Source organism: Durio zibethinus, chromosome 2, assembly GCF_047325235.1.
Source record: "Durio zibethinus cultivar Kanyao isolate XHJ-2024 chromosome 2, ASM4732523v1, whole genome shotgun sequence".
In the NCBI taxonomy this organism is placed as follows: Eukaryota; Viridiplantae; Streptophyta; class Magnoliopsida; order Malvales; family Malvaceae; genus Durio; species Durio zibethinus.
In genome coordinates this window covers 37742010-37767829 of record NC_143163.1, presented here as the reverse complement: position 1 = coordinate 37767829, position 25820 = coordinate 37742010, and the positions used below count along the sequence as shown (strand labels likewise).

The following is a 25820-nucleotide window of genomic DNA, read 5'->3' as shown; positions in this document are numbered from 1 at the left end:
AGCTGTTTAGAACAATACATATTGCAATCTTGTTAGTTTCTAAAGATGAAGATAGAGCAAGTGGCTAACATTAACAGTGACCACAATATCAAAAGAATTATAAAGAAAAAGAAGAGTATCAGAATTATTGACAAAGTTGATAATGTGATTATATGTTTCAATGTGTGAGAAAGGAAATATATAAGGCAAGTAGTTTTGTCCTATTCAAAAATGGGGAGGCCAATAGGCCTAAAGTGTCCCCTTGTGCAATCAAAAATGCACTCATTACCACTCAAGACCTTTTGCATAGCACTTCTTGCTCCCTAAATGACTTCACATTGAGAGGATGAGGAATTAGCTATAACACAGGAGTGTGTTTCATGGATCTTTCTCGAGAGTAAAGTCAACACCAAGTATATCTGCAATAAACTCTAAAAATCTCCAAGAACTAGAAATGTGGTACAGGAAAAAACTATTAATTGGCAGAAAAATTTATAAGAGATTCCATTATTAAGTGCAAGATGCTCTAAAATGGGGCAACCAAATCAATTGCAGTAAAGCAGCCAGCCTGCTACTTGACACATTTATGTTTTGTATGTATTGCTTAAGCAGTGAGATCAACTATAATGAGACTAAATTCAACGAAATTTGATTCATATTCTAATTTATTATTTATTTCTTATTCTGATATAAGAAAAAAGCATATCTTTGTACAGTATGCTACTATATTATATGTTACTTCTGCACATAAGCATTGGAGGACAAATTAACCGGCAGACATAATATCTAAAAGAATCTTGGACTATAATAGATCAAGCAATGTCATAAATGGGAAATCATAGTTGGATAAAACTTGGACTACTTTTCACATATAAACAACCATGGTTTAGTTAACCATACTGTAAACTGTTTGAAAATTGAGCTAATCCCTTGATGCAATTTACTTGCTAATGGAGACACCAAAGTTTTGAAGTTGACATGCTTACGCCACCTTTTTGGTTAGGTTCAAAAGTGATGATGATGGTAAGAAAAGCATCATACATCTCCACAAAACCGGTATGAGCATATTGCTTATGTATTTGGTATTAGTGAATTGGCTAGTTAATACGTGGGGCCAAAGAGAATTGTGGCTCAGAGTACTTGAAGAGTCTCCTCGGTCATTCCTATGGGAATTCAAATAATATATTATTAAGAAGGTTGCTCATATCAACCTCTTAATGCTGATTCGTTTTCAGGAATATGGTATGAGATCACTAAGCAAGCGACCAATGGCTTGCCAGAAAGAACTTAGGTCTTTCCATTGGATTACTTGCAAGACAAATTCACAAGAGATGTGGACCGTCATATCATTGATGAATATTCTGATAGAAAGAGATTGATCACTGAGCACGTCTACTGGTTGCAAGTTTGGCAACACTGTGACTATAGGATTGTACTAGGAAGAATATGATGGGGACACCATTCCTTTCATGAAAAAAAAATCCAATTAATGATTGATGAATGGCTCCTGTAGGAGCCCTTAGGGCTATCAAAGCTCAAAACATAGCACTATTAAACAAAATCCAGAAGGGTAATGAAGGTGTAGTACTGATTTATATAATATTGAGATCACTAATTAAACTAATACATTTCTTTAAAGCACCTAAACAACTTTAGTATCCACATTGTTAGTGGATTAAGACCTTAATAAAGTTAAATAAGCGTCAGAATACAAGCATGCAAGTCATTAATGTTCTAAATGCACCATCCACCATTATTATTATAAAACAGACAAACTATGCGTCATTGACAACAAGGCAGTGTGAAGGCTTTGAAAAATATCAGTAAAGAAAAAACTGATGAAAATGCAACTTGTATTCTAATAAAATATGGGGAATGGGGATCATGAAATTTAGTAGAAGAGGAAAGATGTGATGAGCTTATCCGATTTGAACCAATCACTGCAAATGGTGATGACCTCACGAAAGAAATCAAAAGGGGAGAGAGAAAAAAAGTAGAGGTTGTTTAAGTGGGGGGAAAGTGGAGACAGTGCACATTTGGTACAGGTGATGGTACCAATATTTTGCAATTCCATGATGGAGAAGCCTAAAAGGGTTTGAAAGCAGATGCTGATATGGTAGCCTGTGTGGTCACGGAATTTCCAAGAGACTCCTACCATTACTGAAGTAGCCAATTCTTTAAGACAACAAAATTTTCAGAGGCAGTAGTAAAAGTAATGCACACCTTATATTGCATAGCCCATATCCATGATGGATTATTGTTTGCCAATGTGCAAGTATATATATGCAGACTCCCCTAACAGTTGTCATGGCTTCACTTTCTTTTGATGAAAATTTTCCTAAGATATTGCATATATAAAACTCACTAGCAGTGAAATATAGTAGTCATCTTGAATATTCATGGTATTAAGCCTTAGTTTCATTGTGAATTTGGAAACAAACAAGTTATTCTATGGACATAGGCACCAGTGTGCAAGGGAGAGAGACTTCATATAATGGGTTGAGTTGACAGGCTGTGCAATTGGGTGCAGAAATGGTGCACCAGGCACCCATCATGTTCGCTAGTAAAAAGGGCCCACTGGGGCAGAATTACGTGTTTCAATTCCAATGTTGCCCTCTAAGATGATGTTTGGCACAAAATGGGTTAGGTATTAAATCCAGTCCCCCTCCGTACGTAGCACCTCTTTCAAATTTGTGGTGCCCCTTCTCCTCCTCTGTCTGTATACTAGCTATAGCAACATCTTAGGCTAGGCATGTATGAGGATAAAGAAAAAGCAATTGTGTAAGCCATTTATGATACCTTTTATTCTTCCTTTACTTTTCAAACTTTTTTGTTGTTTTCTTTAATTGGTAGGTCCCCAAAACCTTAGCTCATCTCCAATTTGCCAATGATTAATCAAATCAAGCCATTTTCGTTTATCGAAGAAAGAGGTCCAATTTTAGGCAAAACATAGGATTAATCCTGTATGGTGTATGCAATTGATACATGTGATTCAAAAGGTGTTTGCATATTCATGAGTTAGCTTTTCTAGTGTCATAGTCCTTCTCTTGATCCATCTCTTTAGCTAAAAACTAAATACATTTGAAATCAAGGGGAAGTTTTCTGGAATTAGTGCTAATTGCTATAGACTGTATGGCACGGTCAGTGATGTGAAGGATTAAAGTCTGCTAATTTCTATGGACTGCAGGGCATGGTCAGTGTTGTGAAGGATTTGAGTTCCATGCCATATTGCATGCCACAACTACCTTAGCACACCAATTTAATTTAGTGCAATTGCAGGTTCCAAGTATAGCTGCACTTGGAATATGATAACATTTCACATACTTCATTTTCTTTTATCAGTTGCTACCACAAGTTCGCAACCCATAGTGATTGATGTTCCCTGGCCGAAAGAATGTGGCTGATACCACCAACATTGATTAACAGGACAAAATTCATCTTCAATCGCAGAGTGTAGTCAAATTATCAGTGACATATGTCAGTTGCTCATATTCTGCACCTGAAATCATGGATGAACAGCCAATTTGCCATTCACCTTCCACAAATTGCATATACTATGGTACCCACAAGCTATCAAGTTGTAGGAATGACCCATCCAAGTTTTGTATATTTTTCTGCCCACAAAACTTACTATCAGTCAATCTTGTCTGGCCCAATCCAACTCCTTTTGGCAGCTTTAGTTTTTCATGTGTTGCTCAAAAAGTTTGGCTTTGATTCTTCTTTTTCATATATATCTGAGAAGTATAATGTATATTTATATACATGAAAGATTTTGAATAGCTTCCAAATTTCCCATTCATAAGAGATCACAAATCTCTGCATTCTCCTTATCCTTTCAGATAATGGAATAAAGCAACCTCTCTTATTCTCATTCTACTGATCTAGCAAATAGGTATGTGATCCATGCCAACAACAGCATCCAAACACAATGACTATTATTTTCTCAGTTGAGTACACATTGCACACTCAGACAAAATCTCCCAATACCCTTATAGCCTGTCAATCTTCTGCAATAGCTTAGTCCAAGATCACTGAGATTTATATTACCCTCTTAAGGGCAGCCTTTGTAATTACAATTAGTTCATTAACAGGTGGGGCATAACTTTGCTGCATTTGACATCAGCAGAGCCTAGCTAAAAAGGGGATAAGGCATCAAGATATCTGTTAGGACTAGGACATGAGGAAAATTAAGGCTACATTCTCTAACTCAAATATAAATATTTTGTCATCATTTCTTTTATAGCAGTTCTCCTCTTGCATTCATGCACAGACATGAAGTCGTAATGATAAATTCTCTATGTTGCTCCCCTACTCGCATCTAGTCTTTTAGTGCGGAATCACCTAAGCTTCGTAGTGTTATTAAAACTCTAAAACGAATTAGATGTGGATAGAATATTGTGCTCCATTAACAAATAGCAGAAAACATGCGTTTGCAAGTTGCTGCCTCTGAGATTTGCCAAGACTATTTCAATCTAATCTTATTTTTTATAATCTCTCCCTTATCAACTTTGAAAGTGGGCAATAAAGGATATAGATTAGCATCAATGTATTAATTATTAATCATCAACAAACAACTGATTATGTGCTGACAAAGATGCTGCCATTTCATAGTTCAGTTATAAAAAAAATTAAAAAATAAAAAATTTACTTTAGGAACTTGGATGGTGAATGTGCCAATCGATGATATGTCATGAAAGAATTACAACCCTGATAACCTGTTAAAGAGGCACCGAACTATTCCCACATGTAAATTGCAAGATAACTGTTCTATAGTGTTCTTGAGTCAATGTCTAAGAGTTAGCAATTGCAGGCAAGTATTAAAGTATTAGTATGGAATCAGGACTATTTCTTTAAACCATTACTTTGGTGTATTAAACTTTGCCCTGAGAGATCAAAATATGCAAATGACAGAGAATAGGAAAAACAGGGAAGATTGAAGAAATCAAGCATAAGGATAACGAGCATCCACAAGAATCATGTTTGAAATTTGCCCAGTTCAGTTCAATGAAAGACGATGGGATTGCTGGGATTTCGGTCCTGATGTTAAACTATCAAGATAATTGCACTCTTATGGGACCCTCCAGTCTTAAAAGTGAAGTGCTTAATGAGTCATCTGATTATAATAAAATTAGTCAGAAACTATGTTTTATTTAATGGTTTACCTTTTAAACTGGACTTCATTGCGTCATCAGGCACAAAGCCTTAATCCTGCTGGAGTTTTGAAGTATGAAACACTCTATTGACATTGACTTCAACGCCATTTCTCAATTGCCTTTTTTTTCTTCTTGTCAAATTATGACTTCCGTAAGCAAGTTTTCTTTCTTTTAAGCATTATGTCAGATGCCAGATGATTATCCAAATCTGAAATTTCTATGGCGTGCTCACACACCTAATCTCATGCATACATACATACATAAGTGTCACTAGATCATGACTGAAACACCTAGAGCAGCATTTTTTTCCTTTAGAAATAATGTATGTGATGTAAAGCAAGTGGTGCATCAGCTACCACAGCAACATTTATACATTAATGATAAATGTTTCAATTCTGCTCTTGCAAACTCTGATACTATTACACTTGTTGCCAAAACTGGCCCACCTTAGAAACCTTTTTCCTCCTATAAGACCTCCCCGATTCATTCCGTCCTCCTCTACCTTCAAAGGCTCAACAATCACTGCAGCAAATTGGAACGCTTCAGCTTCAGGCATCTACTGCAGAACTTAAACCATGATTCCTGGTGAGCTCACAGGACTTCACTACCTAGCACCAGAAAACCCGATCCTGATTCCAGCCAACCTTGCCATGATGCAAAATGCAATACCAGCTTTTCATTTCAGTAGATTCTTAAACAGTCTACCTAATTCCCACATCCCACTGCCTGCTCATGAATTCACTGCACAGTCCTCAAGTATCAGCAATAATTCAACTTCAGATGAAGCCGAGGAACACCAGCTCGGGGTCATCGATGAAAGGAAACAGCGAAGAATGATATCTAATAGAGAATCTGCTCGTAGGTCAAGGATGCGGAAACAGAAGCACCTGGATGAACTGTGGTCACAGGTGATTAGGCTTCGCAACGAGAACCACAGTCTCATAGACAAGTTAAATCATGTATCAGAGTGCCATGACCGAGTTCTTCAAGAAAATGCAAGGCTCAAGGAAGAAGCCTCTGATCTTCGCCAGATGCTGATGGACCTAAAAATCGGCAGTCCATATTCTCTTGCATTGAGAGAGCTGGAAGAGGTTCCCTGCAACACTGCTCACCTGAGATCTGAGTCGACAAACCAATCCATTGCTAACTCTGTAGACTTGCTTCATTGAGATGAGAGTTATCTTACTATATATGTACCTCAGTTTGCTACGGTTGTTAATCAAGACTTTGCCTTAGTTTGATCTGTATGATATCAGAATCAAATCATGCAATAACATCTTTTGATCATTTTATCCTAACTCATCAGCTTAATGGTCTACAGACGTTCAGTAAACTGTCCATGGTTTGAAGCAACTGTTTGCAGCTCTTCTCGCCGCATAACATTCCAGAGTTGAATATGTGAAAATGATATCTGCAGTGGTCCATCAGAAGTAAATCAAAAACTCAATCATGACTTTTATCTATTAATCATTTTATGAACCCCACCAACTCTGGTTATAGAATTTCACCTGAAATATGGATTAGAAAAAAACAGTATACAGCACTGAGAGACTAAAAAATAGAAAACCCTGACGCATAATATGAATTATATTTCACCAATTTTACTGCCATAAGGGGAAAAACGTTTTTTGTTCTTTTATCATGTGCGGTATACAATTGTCAAGAAACAAGCTGCTTTTAGAGTGGTGGCCCTTGTGTGAACAAGATCCAGTCGTGCCACAAAGAGGCCCCATAGCCAGTCCAATCTCTAGTGTTGCTTACAATAACAGGGGCAAGTGGACAAATGGTGGTGGAGATGCTGCTATTAGTGGTTAATCATTCAAATAACTACTATACCAGGCAAAACACTTGAAAAGGCTCTCCACTAACATAACCCAATTCAGCTTTTTTGTGAGGGCATCAATTTGCCTGCATAGCTTGGGTTCAGCCCAGCTTACATTGTTTTCACCAAAAAGAAGCGACATCAAGCACAGCCTACGCTTCAGGTGCCTGCTTGAACAATACCCTTTTTCACCATGCCAGATCCAACTGCATTAGCAAGTCCTATCCATATCTCTCTTGCTTTCTCGTTGTTACGTGTATGATCGTGCAATCCATGCTTGCTCCTATGTTATGGATATTCGTCCAAGTGATGGCGCCACTAACCAGTTTCTGCACAAATGGGTACAACCTGTAGGCTTCGTCTGTTCTTTACAGAGATAAACAAGTAATGCAGAATATACTTAGTTTTTTGTTAACGCATCTATTTTTTTTAGCATAATTGTTACAATGTTCGTTATGGTTCCTTTGCTTGACCTGTCTGCTAACCGAACACTCTATAGCAGTTAACAGATTTGCCATTTCTTGGGAGATCATTTCAGACCAGGCAAAAAATAATTAAGTTCTTAAGAATCATTGATTCTCAAACCAATCTATGTCCATGAAATCATAAGCTATTTCACATGTTGAGATTATGAATAATCACTTGATTCTTATAATCTTCAACTGCTATGCTTTAATGATATTCTAAAGTTTATATCTCAGAAAGCATCAAACTATACTTCAAAAAAATTTCCAACAATGCTTATTTGGAATGAATATGTAAAGAACAAATATTCTGCTTTATCTTATTTAGGGTTATGGTTTGTATATTTATAAAATGAGAGAGTACATATATATTTACACATAATTAAATGTACAACTATTGATAAAATATTTACATATTTACATATTTCAAAAGGACTTGAAGAAAATGCTTGCAAACAAGGTCTTGAACAAAATGATAAGAAGTCTCTATATGTTTTGTACAAGTATGAAAGATTGGATTGATAGCAAATTAAATAACACCCATATTATCATAATATACAGAACAAGGTAGTGCAAGAGGAAATCTAACCTCATCCAATATATAAGAAACCCAAAATATATCTAGCGAAGCTATAAAAAGAGTCATATACTTTGCTTTAGTACCATATTGAGTAACAGAAACTTGCTTTTTAGTATACCAAGAAACATGATTGGAACTTAAGAAAATATAATGACTCATCGTACAATGTCTAGTGTTTGGACAACTAGCCCAATCAGCATCACAATAGCATGTAAACAACATTTTTGTATTTTATTATTATTATATTTTTTTCTTTTTTATTTTTCTTCTTCTTTTCTGTTTTGATTGGTTGGACTAAAATATGAATGTATTAAATGCATCCTCCTTGAAAGTCCAAAAACAACGCCACCGCTAACTGCTGGTAGCCACTTGACACCTTGCCTAATTTCGTAACATAAATTTTGACCACTAAAAGTTTAGGTCGGTTGAAAATATGAGATTTGAATCCCAAAAAGCTCTATAAATAGAGCTCATTGCCTGCACAAAAAATGGGAGCCATCGATTAAAAAACCCAAAAGCTCTGCAAAAGCAAAAAAAAAAAAAAAAATTGATAGATTCAAAAAAACTTTTTGTCAAACAAAAAAAATCCAAGACAAAACGAGCTAAGCAAACACAAATCAAGCAAAAAACTCAACCTCTCAAAACGAGGACCACAACGTCAAACAAAAAAAATAAAACAAAACAAAAAAAATAACACAAACACAAATAAAAAAATTTCGATCTAAACTTTCAGGTCAAATATGCATTGTTTAGAACCTTTTTTAGTAAAATCAGACTCAAATCTAGACTCTGAAGGCTGTGGGGAGCATTTTGATGTTTTTTGAGATTTTTCGACGATCGATACGATGGTCGGAGTTCACCGACGACAAGGAACACAGCGACTGTCGTAGTAAACAGCCACCAGCCCTTAACTTGCCTGAAAAAAAAAAAAAGAGAGTTTTTTTTTCTGGGAAAGGGAAGAAATGATCGAAAAAAAATTTGATTGCAAGAGCCAAACCAACGCTGTTTCAATAAAGACAAAACGATACCATTTTAGCCCTAAAGATTCGCACGTTAACTCGTGATCTGATCCGGGGTCCACGCACCGACCCATGACCCACCTTTTTATTTGACTTCTAATCAATCCAACTGAATCAACCCAGACCAAATCAAACTATGTCAAACTAACCAAACCAATGATGACCGGACCGGTCAAGTAAAAAAATTTTTTTTTTGAATTTTTTGAATTTTTTTATATATTATTTTCGTTACTTTAAATTTTATTATTAATATTCATGCATATTAAAAATATTTATATCTGTTAGAATAAATTTTTGTTGAAATAAATAAAAAATAAATGATGAAATATATAATAAAATTTTTTTTGATAATTTTGTTAAAATTTGGAATAAACCTTATAAAACAATTGGTAAAAAAGTTATAATTAAATAAAAATAATAAAAATGTAAGAAAAAAAATTTTATCCGACGATGAGATTCAAAGGTACTCTGAGTAATGATACCTACTAAATTTTTATGTGAGAAGATTTTTTTTAAATACTACCAGTATATTGGAGTATTTATAAAAAAATTTTAACACAATAAAAATTTTTCTTTTTACTAAAAAATTAAAAATAATAATAAGATAAATGTAGAAAAAATTTATCCAATAATGAGATTCTAAAAGTATTTCGAGTAATGATGTTTTACAAAATCCTAGGTGAGAAGATTTTTTTAAATATTACCAGTATATTGAAATATTTATAGAAAATCGTCAATATAATAAAATTTTCTCTTTTCTTCAAAGATTTAAATAAAAATAAAACAATCAATAAAATTTCTAAAAAAGAGAATAAAATACATGCATCAACATATCAGCATTTTGCATTGCATGCTTAATAAAGTTTTTACGAAAAGTAAATTCGAACTTATGATGATGAGATTTTAAGATATTTCGAGAAGCGATGCCTAATAAATCTTTAGATGAAAATGAGTTCTTCTAATGTTACCAACATACTGAAACATTTTAAGAATTATTTTAATAAAAATGATTCTAATTTATTTTTCTCAAATAAAATTTGAACAATAAATATGGAAAAATAATAAAAGGTATTAAAAAAATCAAAATTTTAATAAACAAAGGAAATTAAGAAAATTATTTTTCAAATACCAAAAATAAGACTATTTTTTTATCAAAATCAATGGATAATACATAATTAATTGGTATCGTTTTAAACGGGCACTGTAGGAGTGCTAATCTTTTTCCACACGTAATCGACTCTCGAACCCAGACTGTTTCGTAGACCATAAAATTATCTTTTTAATAAATTTTAATTAATTTTAAAATCTAATTAAAATGATAAGTTTTAATAGGTGACCAATTGCACCTAGCAAAAAAAAGATTGGTGGCAACTTCTTTTTTTTCGTTTTTTTCTAAATTTGTTGGGCGGACACAAAATCGTTACGACAGCTTGGTAACTTTACTAGGAAAGCCATTTGTTTTCAAGAGTCAGGCTAAAATTAACTAGTGTTATCTTTAATTTTTTATTTAAACAGTCTTAATTGATGTTTAATTTTTTATTTCCTATATTTTTATTCAAGCAACCAAAAAACAAAAAAAAAATAAAAACAAAAGAAATCGAAAACAAAACACAAAAGAAAATTTCACACACGTTTCTTTTACTATGCCCTTTATGTATTTTTATATGTGTTATTCTCAATAAATTAGGAAACATATGCATACACAATGACACATTGCACCTCATGCATGAGCTCTATATCGGAGTTCTTTTCTTATAGGAAGAAGTAAAGTACATATGCTCTCGTGAGGTGATAACATCCGCAATAGCCATCGAAATACTTTCACTCAAATTGAACCTTTTTCGTTTGTAGCCTATAATATGTAAGGTCATGGTACTTTACTAGCTCAACATGGACGACACTGAAGAATAATTTGGAGACCTTTAGACACATGTCAATCCAAACCAAGCATATACTAAGCCTAGGAAACTAACCTTAGGTAGAGCCTCACCCACCCTTTTACAGAAAATACCTAAGCCCAAAACATGTAGGAATAAAGGTTGTGTGTAATAAAAAACACAAACAAAAAATGAAAACAAAACAAAATAAAAAAAATCTACAAAAAAATGTTTTTTTTTAATTTTAAATCACATTCTCACTAACTCAATTTTATTTTCTTTTCCTTTTTTCTGTTTTTTTTTTTACATTAATCATATTATATAATTCTGCATTAAGGTATTTTCTCTAGGACATCTTTCTCCTAAAAAATTTTTATGGATTTTGTAAAACTACAGATTTGCTCATCTTCAATCAATGTCTCCTGTGAAGCATATAATGAAGTATATATTTGGTCAAAAGGAACCCAACAAAGAAGTGAAGATTGCTTGCCCACCGATTATGTGTTTGAGTTACCCAAAAAAGTACATTTGGATCTCACACAAAATAATTTAAAAGACTTAACTATCATCTGGAGTCAGTTAAATGAAGAAAGAAAAAAAAGTTTTTGTAAGAAGTATGGGCAAATTGCATCTTTCATTTTAGTAGTGATTGATGAACAACTGGTCAAGACAGCTATACAGTTTTGGGATATATCCTATAAATGCTTCAGTTTTAATCAGGAATATTTGGTGCCAATTATTGAGGAGTATTTAATTTTACTTGAAATATAACTACAGTATCCAGATAAAGTGTTTACCCAAAAACTAAAATCAAGTTATTATAAAAAGTTGACCAAGCTTATGGGGGTAAAAGTAGAAATCATAGATTCTTGTATAAAGCTTAAAGGTGAACATCTCGATATCCGTTAAAATTTTCTCTAAAATTTTATTCAAAGGCATTTTAATGATGATCAAGGCCTAGCTATATTTGCTTTAGCATTGTATGGTATGGTAATCTTTTCGAAGACTTTGGGTTACATTGAGATAACTATGGTAGACTTTTTTGAGCAAATTAAAACCCAAATAATTAATCCCACACTAAGAGTCCTAGCTAAAACCATCAAGTCATTAAATTTTTGTTGACAGAATGAAAAAAGACGGTTCATAAGATGTGCACCGCTATTATATGTATGGGTTAGAAGTCATTTGAAGTGCAAGAGGAGTACATTTTCAAAATCGTATCTTTGATACAAGGCACCAATCAAAAAATTTTGTAAAAGTCAATGGCCGACATTGAAGATTAAGAATAAGTGGATTCTATTCTTACGAAGGCTTACCGAGGATAAAATTAAATGGATAACGCTTTGGATGCTTCATGTGCCCTTATTGTATCGTGGAGAAAATGAACCGTGGATACCATTGTTAGGGCTATGAGGTGTTGTGAGTTACGTTTCGTTGATGGTACTTAGGCAATTTAGTGCAAAGTAGTTTGTTTTTACCACTCATGGCTTGGTTCAAGTAGAATTCACTTACGGGAAATCGAATCCACCAAAAACCTCAAAGCAATTAATCTAGGCATGGAAGAAAACATGAAGAATAAAATTAGGGCCTCTTATTGACAAAGTCACTCTTGATTATTAGATTTGAAAAGTAAAGTGTCTGAAAGACATAGTACTCTCTCTTGATGATACCTCACACCAATTGACTAATTTTTTAACAGAAGTATAATTATCAGAAGTTGAGCTTATTAAGAAAGAATTAGAAGCTGAAAAAAAAAGAAATAAGAAGAAAACATTTGAAACTTCACGAGAAGGTGGGATAATTAAAAAATAAAATAGAAATACAAAAGAGCAGACTGAAAAGATCATAAAAAATAAGATGTGGCCAACAATGAATTGAAAGACCTATACCAAAAAAATAAGAGATTATAAGTTTAATTTAAAATAAAAAAAATCATCAAGTTTTACTTTAGTCGACAACGTGAAATGGATGAGCTCCAAGAGAAAATGAATCAATGAAAAAGTAAAACTCAAGAAAAGTAAGAAGAGACCACCGAAAATTTTCAAGAATGCCAGAATTGGAAAGGGTTATGCTCTACAGCTTCAACAAGATTAGTAGAATGCTAAAAAGAGAAGGAAAAGTTGAAAGCCATGCTCGTAAAAGAGAGAAGAAAGTACTTTGAAGTACTGAATGAAAAAAAATAACTTTACCAAATAATCCAAGGGTTAGAGTTACAACTGCAAGATCATAAGTATCATATTTTAGTAGAAAAAGATTGGATCTTCACATATGATTTGAAAAAAGATGCTCGTATGAGATGAAAAGTAGAAAGCTTGAAAAGGCAACAATACATAAAGCATTTGACCAATCAAGTTTGCAAGATAGTAAAAAAGGCATGAAAGATGGTTGAAAAGGTAGAAGCATTAAGAAGAGAGGTCAATCCCATAGGAGAATATAGACAGTGCCTAGTGAACTTTCTAAATGAAACGAAAGACCATTATGAACAAGTTAAACACTTCTATGAATATAATTCTATAATGATAAATTTCATGTAATAAAAGTTATATGGAATCAATAAAAATTTTTAGTGTTGAAATTTATCCAAAAGTAAATATTTTTCACTTGCATACATGCATCATTTACATCATTTTTGTTTTCTTTCAAAAAATAAAAATAAAAAATAAAATTTTTGACACATGGCATTCTAATTTTTTTCAAAAAATTTTATGGTAATAAAGGTTCAAGAATAGCTCGCTCACCAAAAATTTTGACTCAATCTACTCGTTATTCATATAATATCAAGACTCAAACAAGAATCATGGAGCAAGAATAAGCCAGTCGATTTGAGAGAATCGAGAAAGCTCAAGAAAAACTAAGAGGGGATTTTAGTACAATAATGGATATGCTCAAAAAACTTGAAAAGAAAAAAATAGTGAAAGAAAATTTCAGCTTTCAAGAGCAATCGTCAGATATGGTAGATCTTGTTTACCTTCAAGGGTTTGAGCCACGATCAACCCAATATTTTCAAGGAACTAGAGTATAAATTCTAATTCTCGGTGGATATTCGAATTCTTATCTAGGAATGACATCCACACATATTCCAAGATAATTTCAAAATTTTATTAATCTCAAAAAATCACCTAAGCTAATCTTGGTTTCTGATTTGGATGATTTCAAAGAGAGAAAAAAGCTAAAGATAAAGACACTCGAGAAAGTAGAAGATACCAGTGCCTAACAGAAGATGAAAGTATTAGAAAAAAGACTTAGGTTCATAGAGAAAATAAATTTTTATGGCTCCATGAATGTAGCTGAGCTATGTTTGGTCTCAGACGTGATCATTTCACCTAAATTCAAGGTCCTTAAATTTAAAAAATATGATGGCACAAAATATTCGATGACCCATATCACCATGTATTATCGTAAGATAACAGCATATGCTTGTAATAAGAAGCTATTGATACATATATTTTAAGATAATCTTACGGGATCTACGCTAAATGGTGTGTCAAACTAGATAAGACTTGTATTTATTCTTGGTAAGAGCTCACTAGGGCATTCTTTACATAATACCAGTATGTCATGGATCTGGTTTCAGACCATCTATTTCTACAGAGTATGAAAAAAAAGATAACAAAAAGTTTTAAAGAGTATGCACAGAGATAGAGAGATGTGACTGTATAAGTTCAACCTCTTTTCACCAAAAAAGAGATAACTATCTTATTTGTGAATACTCTAAAAGCATCATACTACAAGAGATTGATAGGTAATACAATCAAAAACTTTGTAGATATGGTGATATCGAGTGAGATTATTAAAAATGCTATAAAAAATGACAAACTCAATACACGAGAAACAAGTAGCATAAAAAAAGGTGCAGCATCGAAAAAAAAGAAAATGAAACCCAAGTAGTAAACTACGTAGGGCAATAATTTAAAGGTTTCACTCCATACCTCACTTCAGTGTACCAATCCCATTACCTTTTCATAAATAATGTTACTTATATCCCTCATCCATATCAACCATACCAGTAATTACAACCATCAGCTTATTCATCTTAGTTTCAACCAACCTTTCAGACACCTACCTATTTCTACAATTGTCCTGTTATACCTACAAGACTAGAATGGAGACCTAATCTAAATAATGGTCCGAAAGCCTTAAAAAATAGTAAAAAAAAATCTACTTTTGACCCCATTCTCATGACATACATAGATTTGTATCCTCAACTTGTTGAGAAATATTTACTCACTCTTATTATTGTTGAACCCTTGAAACCTTTGTTTCCCAAATGGTATGATCCTAATGCATATTGTGATTATCATTACGAAAACTCAGGTCACTCTATTGAGAATTATATTGTTATGAAACGTAAAGTGCAATGGTTAATCAATAAAAAGATGTTAAATTTTGAAATCAGCCAATAAAAAACTTCAAATGTTAATGAGAACCCTCTATCGAACCATACTAAACTATCAATAAATACTTTAGTTGATGAGTAAGCAAGCTATGTAAAAAGAAAGATAGAAGAGGTCAAAACTTTGATGGCTAAGGTGTTTGAAACCTTAGTCAAAGCTGACATGTTAAAATAGCCTCAAAATTACTCTAAAAAGGTTAATTCAATTGAGAGATGCGACTATCATAAAGGTACTTTGAGGCACTCTATTGAGAGTTATGACCAATTTCATCAAGAGGTGTAAAAGATAATGGATATGGGTCAAATAGAGTTTACAAATAAAAAAAAGATTTAATGAAAGTTAAAATGTATACCATTGATTCAAAGAATAAGTTTGTGCGTAGATCTGTAACTATTTATTATGATGAGAAGCTAAAATCGAGGCCAAAAAAATTTATCTCCCGACCAATAGTGACAATTAAAATTTTTGACCATTTTTCATATTAGAATGATAGAGCAGTATCATGAAAGTATAATTGTGATTTTATGGTTAATCCAAATATTACAAATATAATAGACGTAAGAGGTATGGCCTGAAGTGGGAGATGTTATACTCCAAAAACTTTAGAGAAAGCTAAAAAAGAGAAAGCAAAAGTGAGAGAATAAGATAGAAGTCAGAATAATCCTGTCGTAGTCTCAGACAAAGAATGTCAAAAGTCGGTATCTAAGAGTGAAGCTTGTGAAGTTTTAAAACTAATAAAACATAACGAGTATAGCATGATAGAATAGTTGAACAAGATGTCAACTAGAATTTTACTATTATCATTATTACTTAGCTTAAAGTCACATCGTAATACTTTACTGAAAGTGATAAATCAAGCATATGTGTCTCATAATGTCTCTGTTGAATACGTAGAATAGCTTGTTGGCAATTTGACAATTGTAAACTATATCTCTTTTAATGATGAAGAAATTTTTCCTAAAGATCGATGAAGTACCAAGACTTTTCATATTACTGTAAAATGTAAGAGTTATATAATGACTAAGGTTTTGATCGATAATGACTCATTCATCAATGTTATGCTTATGACTACTTTGGTAAAACTTTTTATTAATGGATCTTATATGAAGCCTAATCATATGATAATTTGAGCTTTTGATGAGATTCAGAGAGAGGTGTTGGGTGATATAGAATGTCATTACAGATTGGGCCATATACTTTCAATGTAAAATTTTAAGTTATGAATATCTCTCCCTTATACAGTTGCTTATTGGGTAGGCTATGGATTCATATGACAGGTGTCGTTCCATCCTCATTACATCATAAAGTTAAATTTATTATTGAGGAAAAACTTACATGTGTGATAAGAGAAAAAGATTTACTGTCACTCAACCGATAAATACTCCTTATGTAGAAGTAGTATATGAAGCCTTGGAGTGATCATATGATCTTTTGAGATTGCTAATGTAACGTATATGGTTGAGGGATCTAAATTATATTCGTTACACCTATCTACGACTATTAAAATGGTCATTAAAGAGCTCACTGAAATGGGATGGCAACCTGGAATTACACTAAAAAAAAAACTTACAAAGAATCATAGAGCCACCAACAGTATATGACAAGAAAGATAGATTTGGCTTAGGATATAAGCCAATAAGAGAAGACATAATGAAAATAGTGAATGAGAAAAAAGATAAGAGAATGGCTAATTTTAGAGGATATGAGCCAACATCAAAGCCTACGATCATTTCATATCCCTATGATTATTTTCGTTTGGAAGGATATATTTACCCAGATTTATCTGAGCCCTAAGTGTAGGATTTGTGAAAGAGTTTTTAGAGCTGGCCATTCAAATTATGGATGAAAAAAAAAGAGTCAAGATGAAGAGTTGTTCGTGCACCCTTATCTTTTAGATTTTGAGCTAAATAATTGGAGAGTCATAGAGCTATATGTTATCTTTAAAACTTTTAAAAAGTAATGTATTGTAAAACTTTAAATCCCTAATTGCTTTTTATGAGCATTAGGTGATCTTTTATGGTGTCTTTATATTTGTCATTTTAATAAAAGACTTAGAAGATGTATCCATATTTTTTCAATTATTTTCATCTTCATTTTACTTTTCATTTTCTCTTTTCATCATTTTTGGCCATTCCATTTTTGTGTGCCAATATTCTTTTCATCTTACCCTTTGCAGGGTCCCAAATAATGAACATGAAGATAATCATGGCAATAATCTCATATTTGATTTTGAAAACTTAATTCATGTTGACAAATTTGATAATGAGAAAGATTTAGATAATCACACACCGTTTCTTGATTTGTTAAAATTAATAAAATATGAAGATAAACCAATTGAATCACACCAAAAAATTTATCGAATTAGTGAATTTGAGAGACGATAAAAACAAAAAAAAAGTTAAAATTAATACATCTCTTTTATCAACTGAAAGAAAAAAGCTAAAAGAGTTGCTCCGAGAATATGTAGATATATTCACATGATCTTATTAGGATATACTCAAACTCAGTACTGATATTGTAGAGCACAAGTTACCTTTGAAATCGAAATGCAAGTCGATACAGTAAAAGCTAAGGCGTATAAAGCCAAAGATACTGTTAAAAATTAAAGAAGAGGTGAAAAAGTAATTTGATACTAAATTTTTAGAGGTAATAAAATATCTTGAATAGGTAGCCAACATAGTGTCAGTTCTCAAAAAAAGATGAAAAAGTGATAATGTGTGTCGATTATTGAGACCTGAATAGGGCGAGTCCTAAGGATAATTTTCTTTTACCTTATATCGATACTCTAATAAATAATACTACTAGGCACTCCATATTTTCCTATATGGATGGCTTCTCAGGCTATAATCGATTAAAATGGCTTGAGATGATATGAAAAAAACCATATTTATGACCATGTAAGGTACGTTTTATTACAAAATCATGTCTTTTAGGTTGAAAAATACTGGTACTACTTATCAAAGAACAATTGTGACTCTCTTTTATGACATGATACATAAAGAGATAGAAATATATGTGGATGATATGATTACAAAATCTCATTAAAGAAAGGATCATGTAGTCAATCTCAAAAAACTATTTGACAGGTTAAAAAGATTTTAGCTGAAGTTGAATCTTGTCAAATGCACATTCGATACTAAATCAAAAAAATTATTAGGCTTTGTGGTTAATGAAAGATGAATCGAAGTAGACCCGAATAAGATACAAGCCATCTAAAACTTATCTCATTTTCATACCTCAAAAGAAGTGTGAGGTTTCTAACAGAGATTAAACTATATTGCTCGTTTCATCTCTCAACACATTTATAACTGCAATCTTATTTTTAGCTTCTTAAAAAATATGATCTAAAAGAATAGAATGACGAATGCCAAGAAGCTTTTGATAAGATCAAAAAATACTTATCAAATTCCCCTGTGTTGCTGCCTTCAATCCCGAGAAAATATTTGATTTTGTACTTAACAGTGCATAAAAATTCAATGGGATATATGTTAGGGCAAAGAGATAAAACTAACTGAAAAGAATGAGCAATTTACTACTTGAGCAAAAAATTTATTGATTACGAGTTCAAGTATTCATCATTAGAGAAGATGTGTTGTGCATTGGCTTGGACAGCTCGAAAGCTCCGACAATACATGCTTTCTCATATTGCTTAGCTTATAGTAAAGTTGGATCCTATTAAATATATCTTTAAGACGTCGTTATTGATAGAGAGAATAGTGCGGTGGTAAGTTATGCTTTTAGAATATGATATTATTTATGTGACTCAAAAGGCTATTAAAAGAGTGCAATAGCTGAGTTTCTTACCGATTGTGCAGTCGAAGATTATGAACCAATAAAACTAGATTTTCTTGATGAAGATGTGATAGCCATTGAAGAAAATGAACCTGTTAAAGAGTCTTGGAAAATGTATTTTGATAGAGCCATTAATGCTTTAGGCTATGGTATTGGAGTAATTTTAATATCGCCCGATGAACATTATTATCCCATTACAGCTAGATTGAATTTCAACAATACAAATAATGTGGCTGAATATGAGGCTTATGTTATGGATTTGCAAGCAACAATTGAAAGGAAGATCAAAGTATTAGATGTGTTTAGAGATTCAGTATTGGTCATTTATCAGTTGTGAGGAGAATGAGAAATGAGAGATTCTAAATTAATCTGATATCATAAATATATCTCTGAGTTGGTCAAACAATTCGAAGAAGTTCAATTTGAGCATTTGCCTAGAGAGAAAAATCAAATTGCTGATGCACTGGCTATCTAGCTATAATGATTAAAATAAATGTAAATACTAAAATTTAACCCATCAAACTAGATGTGAAAGATGAACCAGCACATTGTTTAGGTATCATAAATATATCTCTGAGTTGGTCAAACAATTCGAAGAAGTTCAATTTGAGCATTTGCCTAGAGAGAAGAATCAAATTATTGATGCACTGGTTATCTAGCTGTAATGATTAAAATAGATGTAAATACTAAAATTTAACCCATCAAACTAGATGTGAAGGATGAACCAGCACATTATTTAGGTATAAAAAAAAAGTTAATGGGAAGCCATGGTATCATGACCTTATGTAATACATCAAAAGCCAACAATACCTAGAACATGCAATAGAAAATGATAAAAAAACTATCAAAAGGTTGGTTATGAGTTTCTTTTTGGATGGAGATATCATTTATAAAAAGAGTCTAGATCAAGTGCTCTTAAGATGCATGAACACAGCTGAAATGAAAAAGATTATTGAAGAAGTGCATGATGGGGTTTATAAGGCACATACAAATGATCATATGATAGCTAGGCAAATTATGAATGTTGGTTACTATTGGTTGACAATAGAGAGTGACTATATTAGTTATGCTAAAATATGCCATAAGTGTCAAATTTATGCTGATAAAATTCATGTTCATCCAATAGTATTACATGTTTTGGCTCTTTCGTGGCCATTATCTATGTGAAGCATGGATGTCATTGGTTCTATTACTCTAAAAGCTTCAAATGGGCATAAATTCATCTTTGTGATGATTGATTACTTCATGAAGTGGGTAAAAATTACATCATATACTAGTATGGCCTGATCTATGGTATGCAAGTTCATAAAAAAAAGATAATATGCAAATATGGGCTTTCAAAAATGATTATTTTTGATAATGTCAAAATTTTAAACAGTAAAATGATGAATGAAGTGTGCACTCAATTCAAGATCCATCATCATAATTCGACATCATATCATCCAAAGATGAATAGAGCAGTGGAGGTTACAAATAAAAATATCAAAAGAATCTTGGAAAAAATAATTGATACTTACAAATATTAGCATGAGAAGTTACTTTTTACTTTGCATGCTTATAAAACATGAGAAGTTACCTTTTATTGAAGTGTGCACTCAATTCAAGATCCATCATCATAATTCGACATCATATCATCCAAAGATGAATGAAGCAGTAGAGGTTGCAAATAAAAATATCAAAAGAATCTTGGAAAAAATAATTGATACTTACAAATATTGGCATGAAAAGTTATCTTTTACTTTGCATGCTTATAAAACATCAGTCCAAATATCTACTTGGGCCACTTTGTTCTCTTTGGTATATGGAATAGAAGCTGTGCTATTGGTCGAAGTAAAAATTCTCTCGTTGAGAGTCCTGATGGAGGTAGAGTTAGAGAAAGTAGAATGGGTTTGGAATCGTTACGAGCAATTGAATCTCATTGAAAAAAAAAATACTTACAGCATTTTGTCATTGTCAATTATATCAAAAGAGGATGATGAGAGCACATAACAAGAAAATCTGTCCTCGTTGCTTTAAGGAATAAGACTTAGTGTTGAAAAAGATTCTTTCAAATCAACATGACAATCGAGAAAAATGGACACAAAATTGAGAGGGTCTATATGTGGTGAAAAGGGCATTTTTTATGGGACATTGATTTTGATAGAGATGGATGAAGGTAATTACCTACTCTGATAAATTCAGATGCTATAAAAAAATATTTTGCTTACAAAAAAATAAAAATAATAAAAATATTAAAGCAAAAACAAAAAGTGAAAAAGAATGACATGTCTAAGTTGAAAACTTGAAAAAGACACTTGGATATAAAGGAAAAACATCATCAAGAGAAAATCTCATAACACAGGGATAAGTGTAGTTTGATAAACTCTAAAGAATCAAGGAAGTCATCTGATTTAGTTTTAAAAAAAGAATCTAAGAATATTTTGTTCATGATTATCTTATGATCATTATTTGGGCACCTTTGTTTTGACTTGAACACTTTTATTACCATGCACTTATTATCAATCTAATGAAATATGCTATCTTTCCTTTGAAAATAACACCTATTGATATTTTTGTTCACCTTACAAATGAGTAGGAGAAATGTGTGATTGTATTTTGTTTGTCTTGAACTTAAAATGATAAAAAAAAAATAAACACAAAAGATCTTAGCATTACTTTTTAAAAGTTGGCAAAAACAGATGAAAAAAGATAAGAAAAGCATGACAAGACATTGATGTTACAGACTTTTGAAGAAAAAAATTATTATTGAGGAAGAATACAATGGTCAGACACTAAGAACAGATTGATCATATGGCAATTGTTGAGAATTCTAATAAAAGAAGCAAAAAGTGAGAGATTTTGAAAACCTTTTACCATAATTGGAAATAAATAATTTTAATTGCATTACATGTATTACATTTAAAGTACTCAGTACATGCATCCATGAGCAGTTATAATAAAGACAAAGACTTTCTATTTCCTAATAAAAAACAAGATTTTGATATTTGGATGAAGATAATAATCAAACAAAAGATTTCAAAAAAGAGAAATTTACTTATTCAAAGATGAGAACTCAGTTTCGAGAACATATGAGATTTTTAAAGTTATAAAGCCTCTATTTAGAGGAGTTTTTTCAAGATGAATTTTAAAGTTGTTGAGTCTCTAATTAGAAGAGTTTTTCCAAGTTGATGAATTTTAAAGTTGTTGAGCCTCTGCTTAGAGAAATTTTTTCAAGATGAGATTTTTAAAGTCATTGAGCCTCTGCTTAGAGGAACTTTTCCAAGATAAATTTTAAAGTTGTTAAGCCTCTGCTTAGAGGAGTTTTTTCAAGATAGATTTTTAAAGTTCTTGAGCCTCTACTTAAAGAAGATTTTTCAAGATGAATTTTAAAGTTGTTAAGCCTTTGTTTAGAGAAGCCTTTTTAAATTTTTAAAAGTCATTGAGCCTCTATTTAGATGAGGCTTTTTAAATTTTTAAAAATTATTGTGCCTCTGTTTAGAGGAGCCTTTTTAAATTTTTAAAAGTCGTTGAGCCTCTGCTTAGAGGAACTTCTTTAAATTTTCAAAAATGTCATTGAACTTCTATTTAAAGGAGCCCTTTAAAAAAAAAGGATTTTATGCTCAATGTTTCATCTTTTCGAACAAAATGATTGTTTATTTGTCTTTGCCTATTCTTAATTCTCAGAAATAGACAAAGAGGGACAGCTGTAAACACCATTTTATATATATTATTATTATTATTGTTATTTTCTTTCTTTTTATCTTTTATCTTTTTTTTTTTCATTTTTGTTTTGATCGATTTGACTAAAATATGAATGCATTAAATGCACCCTCATTGAAAGTCTACAAACACCACCACTACTAGCTGCCGACAGCCACCTAACAACCTGCCTAACTTGGCAACGTGAATTTTGACCACCAAAAGTTCAGGTCGATTGAAAATCTGGGATTTGAATATAAAAAAACTCTATAAATAGAGCTCATTACCTACACAAAAAATGGGAGCTATCAATTAAAAAACCCATAAGCTTTACAAAAGCAAAAAAAAAAATTTTTGCCAGATTAAAATAAAACTTTATGTCAAAAAAAAAATCCAAGATAAAACAAGCCAAACAAATAAAAATCAAGTAAGAAACTCAACTTTTGAAAATAAGGACCATAATGCCAAACAAAAAAAAAACAAAATAATAAAACAATACAAACATAAAAAAAAATTTTTAGCCAAAACTTTTAGGTCAGATCTGTGCCATCTGAAGCCTTTTTTCATAAAATCAAGCTCAGATATAGACTCTGAAGGCTGCAGGGAGCATTTGGATGTTTTTTAAGATTTTTCAATGAACGACACGGTGGTCGTAGTTTACCAATAGTGAGAAACATGGCAATCGTTGTAGTAGACGGCCACCAACCCCTGACCTGCCTAAAAAAAAAAAAAAGTTTTTTTTTGAGAAAGGGAATAAATGACAAAAAAATTTTTTGAGCCTTTTATAGAAATTGCAAGAGCTAAACTGACGTCATTTCAATAAAGATAAAATGATATCGTTTTAGCCATTGAAGATTCGCGCGTCAACCAGTGACCTAATCCGGGCTTCACGCATCCGACCCACGACCTGCTTCTTCATTTGACTTTTAACCAGTCTAGCTGAACTGGCCCAGATTAAACCAGACTGATGCTGAACTATTGAATCGATCAAACCCGTGTTGATCGAACCGTTGATTGGTCTAGTTCAGGTAAAAAAAATTTTTTTTAATTTTTTTATATATTATTTTTGTTATTTTTAATTTTATTATTAATATTTATGCATATTAAAATATTTATATATGTTAGAATAATTTTTTGTTGAAATAAATAAAAAATAAATGATGAAATATATAATAAATTTTTTTTTGATAATTTCGTTAAAATTTGGAATAAACCTTATAAAATATTTGGTAAAAAAGTTATAATTAAATAAAAATAATAAAAATGTAAGAAAAAAAAATTTTTATCCGATGATGAGATTTAAAGGTATTCCAAGTAGTGATACCTATGAAATCTCTAAGTAAAAAGATTTTTTTAAATACTACCAGTGTATTGGAGTATTTATAAAAAAATTTTCAACATAACAAAATTTTTTTTTTACTAATAAATTAAAAATAATAATAATATAAATGTAGAAAAAGAAAATTTTATCCAATGATAAGATTCTAAAAGTATTCTGAGTAGTAATACTTTACAAAATCACTAAGTGAGAAGATTTTTTTAAATATTATCAATGTATTGGAATATTTATAGAAAATCCTCAATATAATAAAAATTCCTCTTTTCTTCAAAGATTTAAATACAAATAAAACAATCAATAAAATTTTTTAAAAAAAGAATAAAATATGTGCATTAACATTTCAGCATTTTGCATTTCATGCTTAATAAAGTTTTTGCAAAAAGTAAACTCGAGCCTTCGATAACGAGATTCTAAGATATTTCAAAAAGTGATATCAAAAAAATCTCTAGGTGAAAAGGAGTTTCTTTTAATGTTACCAACGTACTAAAATATTTTAAAATTTATTTCAATAAAAGGGTTCTAATTTATTTTTTTCAAATAAAATTTGAACAATAAATATGGAACAATAATAAAAGGTATTAAAAAAATCAAAATTTCAATAAACAAAGGAAATTAATAAAATTATTTTTTAAATACAAAAAAAAGATTGTTTTTTTAATCGAAATCAATGGATAACATGTAATTAATTGGTACCATTTTAAACAGGTGCTGTGAGGGTGCTAATCATTCTCCACACGTAACCCATTCTCAAACCTAAACTGTTTCACAGATCATAAAATTATCTTTTTAATAAATTTTAATTAATTTTAAAATCTAACTAAAATGATAAATTTTAATAAGTGATCAATCTTACCTAACTAAAAAAATTGGCGATGATTTTTTTTTCTTCAAATTCGTCGGACAGGTACAAAATTATTACGAAATAGTATACCTAATTCGGTGTAGTGCAAAAAAATAATCGAATACCACAATTAATAGTTTCTAGAAGATATCTTAAGATTCATTTCATAATCTAAAAATGAATATCATGAAACTCATGTATAAATTAATAGAGTTATTATATAATATAAATAATATCAGATCTAGTATTGATAAAATATTGTAAAGCTCTACCAATGGTACGATATTATGATAGGTCTGAAAGTAAAATTCTATCATTCAAAGAAAGCTTTTTACTTGTAGTTACTGGAGCTAAGTTTACAATTTTTCATTACCAAACGTGAAAAAAAGATAAATTTCTCTTTTCAGATAGAAAAATTTTGTTTGTAAATTTATCGTAAGCTTCTCAAAGTTTGAAAGCCACTTCTTAAATGCATGAACTTAAATGATTAATTCTAGTTCCTAGGCTATCAAAACTGTGTGGCTGATAATGATCCAAAAGACGGATTGGTAGGTTAACATAAATCCATTCATATCATCCTTAATTGTTTAGTGATGAAAAAAATGAATGGGCGGGAGGCGATGACAGAAGTTAAACCTATGGTTAACTTCTAGATATGACTTTTGGCAACAATAACAAATTAATCATCGTTCATACCTTGAAAAGTTGAAATCTTTCAATTAGAAGTGGTGGGTTGCAGCCCGATTTTAGTTTTCAATATCTGGTGATTTTGGAGCCGGGAAAAGACAGAATCTAGAAAAGCATCGGACCTATGGGGTCTTAGAATACCTGGTAAGGACTTCATTCAAAGAAAAAGAAATCTGGTACAAAAGAGTGCAATAA

General features: G+C 31.5%; 1 pseudogene; it reads left to right on the top strand.

The window, feature by feature from the left end:
* Positions 1 to 5438: 5438 nt before the first annotated feature.
* LOC111317574 (basic leucine zipper 43 pseudogene) lies at positions 5439 to 6406 on the top strand (annotated as a pseudogene).
* Positions 6407 to 25820: the final 19414 nt, after the last annotated feature.